The sequence below is a fragment of the Egretta garzetta genome, unplaced genomic scaffold (assembly GCF_000687185.1).
Source record: "Egretta garzetta isolate BGI_Z169 unplaced genomic scaffold, ASM68718v1 scaffold320, whole genome shotgun sequence".
Taxonomy (NCBI): domain Eukaryota; kingdom Metazoa; phylum Chordata; class Aves; order Pelecaniformes; family Ardeidae; genus Egretta; species Egretta garzetta.
In genome coordinates, this window is record NW_009258260.1 from 2,210,971 (window position 1) to 2,214,166 (window position 3,196).

The following is a 3,196-nucleotide window of genomic DNA, read 5'->3' on the forward strand; positions in this document are numbered from 1 at the left end:
TATGAGGAAAAACTTCTTTACTTTGAGGGTGACAGAGCACTGGCACAGGCTGCCCAGGGGGGTTGTGGAGTCTCCTTCTCTGGAGATATTCAAAGCCCTCCTGGACGATGTCCTGTGTAACCTGCTCTAGGAGAACCTGCTTTAGCAGGAGGGTTGGACTAGATGATCTCCTGAGGTCCCTTCCAACCCCTGCCATTCTGTGATTCTGTGATTCCTTTCCAGACTGCAGTGTGACTGACTGGGCGACATCCCTGTCCCTGGGGAGGGTGCGGGGAGTTGCCATGCCTCCTACATGGACTCAGAATGTCCTCAGTCACCTCTGGCCAAGATGCCCATGCATCCCACAACACACACCAAACTTTTAAGCCTCTGCCAAATTTTGACTTTCTAGCCCCGAGCCAGGGTGACCTGTGAGTAGAGCAAGAACATGCCAGGAGATTTGGTTTCTGTTTTAAGAATGACAACAGGTGGTCCCATTTCCACTTTTTTTCAGAAATGCCTTGTTCCAGGAGCAGTGGGAGGAGCAGGATCTGCCCTCCCATGGATTTGAGACCTCTGCCTTCCTCCCACCACCGTAACCCCAGCTGCTCCTCTTGATCCCCGGCTGAGCGGGAGAGCTGGCCCAAGCAAGCCTGGTCTGCTGCCTTTCTCCTCCCCGTGCTGCTAGTTCGTGTGGGGCTTGGAGTAATGTCATCCTCTTTCGGTTTGCTGCTGCTCCCTCTTGTCAGGCTTGGGTCACTGGGCTCAAAATCTTTGCTAAGGGCCAGAGGGATGGTATGATTGCACAAGCCATGGTTCCTTAGAAGAGCAATGAAGCTAAAACCATCTGAACCATTTTTACTTAAAAGCAACCGATAACACTGAGCTGAGGCAAGCCTGACAAAATTATAGCCCGAACAGTGAGCCAAGAAATTAGACTGCGTTCCGGTACCCTTCATTATAGCTTTCAGAGGTACTTCAGCTGCTATATACAGGCACACCATGAACCGATCTCAAGTGAAAATTGCTGGGGTGGATGTAGCATTTACGCTTTTCCCTGGCTGTGAACTGAAATCTCTCTCTGCTTCCCGTCTGCCTTCAAGCCAGGCTTCCTCGCAGACCTCCCCTTTCTCTCCTGCACCCTCTCAAATGCCTGCCCTCAGTCCTGCTCCTTTACCTGCCTCAGTGAAGTCTGCTTTACCTTGTGAACTTTTCAAGGTAAACCTCTATTCTGGGCTGTCTGCCGGGACAGAAAACAGTGAGACCTGCTGCTGCTGCCTCCCTGGTTTTCTACTCTGTACCCCTGAAGTACATGAGAAGAGAAGGAGGGGTTTCAGGTGTCGTTCCAAACTGCATCTTCCTATCTCACTGCCATCTGCATGCTGCTCAGGTTTTAAAACCTTGCACTGAGTGCTTTTTCCTAAATGAGCAAATAACAGCTTCATCAGAGTCATCTGCAGGGCACTTGTAGTTGCACAAGCATTACAGAGCTACGGGCTAATTTATTTATTTTTATTAAACCAGGCCTCTGAGAGCCAGAAATCAGGAGTTTTGGCGTGCACTTGTCTTTGACTTCAGGGCTGTTTTCTCCCGGGGCTCCGTGCTGTGGGCCCAGGGCTGTGAGCGTGGGGGAAGCAGGGCCACCACAGCTCCGTGAAGCCACAGAGGGGGTGTGCTCAAAATCATTGTGACTGGTGACAAGGAACAAAGTGGTTTTTCGGGGGAGGGAACAACACATTACGGAAAAAATACCCACTTCCATGAACTTCCCATGCGTTGAAGCAAGCCCTGGAGCAGGGGCTGTGGGGGCACAGTGCCATGGGAGGTGGCAGTGGTGGGTCGACTCCCTGCCTTCAGCTCCATCGGTCCCCACCCCAGCTCAGGGACTGTTCTGTGTTTTGCACAGACACCGCTCTGCTGGGACCAAGAGGTCTCGCATCGCTCAGTTGATCAAGTGGCGTAAATGACACTGCATCAGTGCTACATGCCTCACAGAAAGAGAGCAGCACGTACCCTGTCTTCTTGAGCAACCTCTCTTCTTGGAAGGACTCTGTCCTGCATGCAGGATGGAGCAGTTCTGTTGGAGGGAGGTTCACTGGGAAGCTGGATGGCGGCGGTGGGTTGGTGCCTGATCTGTTACAGAGAGGCGAGAGGCACTTGTACGCCTGTGGAAGTCACTGTGAATCTTCTGAGGACCTGGCTCTGCATTTAAAGACCCGTGCAGCTCAGTGGTCGATGCGCTGGGGTGCTCTGCAGCCAGGAGCGTAGCACGGGGCTTGCTAGACCTGGTGAACAGCAGATATTCTGTTTAGCATCTGAAAGCCTGCAACACTTCCACTGTACTGCTGCAGCAATGCTTACTGATCACTAAACCCAATGCTACCTGCTACATGGCCACCACCTTTGCTGCTTTTAACTCTGCTAGACATGAACAACTTTCCTTGCCAGTGGCCTGATTTGTGCTGAACATTTTCAAAAGTGTTAAGCTAAAAGCAGAACACAGGGGGAAAAAAATAATGCTGTTTTGCCTTTGTGGAATTCCTACCACTTAAAATGGAAATCTCCTGTGGTTTAGAGCTCAGGCTCAAAATCTGACAGCGAATTGCTGCCGGGCTATGGAGGAGCCCTCTCTCCAGCTCACGTAGGGGTTTGTCTGATGTGCCTCAACCCAGAGCTGAGGTTGTACATGCAGGAAACATCTCGTGTACAGGTTTGGGGGCCAAGTGCTCCAACCAGCTCGCAGGCCCTGCTCAGCTCCTGTGCACCAGCAGGACTAATTGCTTTTGTTACTACTGCATCTAGGAGGCCCCGGCTGAGGTAAAGACCATCCTGAGCAGGGCACTGGGTGTACCTGCAGTAAGAAGAAGTTGTTTCCTTGTACACAGGCAAGACCTACAGTGCAGGATGGTTGCAACTGGAGCCGCAGAGGCTTGGGTCCTGCTGGTGGAAGGGCTGTCGAGGCAGGGGGGGAGAGGTGGCTGTCGCAGGGCATATGGGGGTGAAAGCAGGGACCGTGCCCAGCAGCCCACGGGCCTGTCTGCGGAACACGAGGGGACAAAGAATGGATGCACATTATGGAACTGTATTTAAAAAGCGGCTTTTCAGGTTGGAGGTGCTCCGTGGTGGTTGATACATCCCTCTGCCTCTAACCCTCCGGCCGGTGGCGGAGGCTGGACGTGTCCCAACAGCAGGTGGTGGCCCTGGAGCAAGAAGTCCC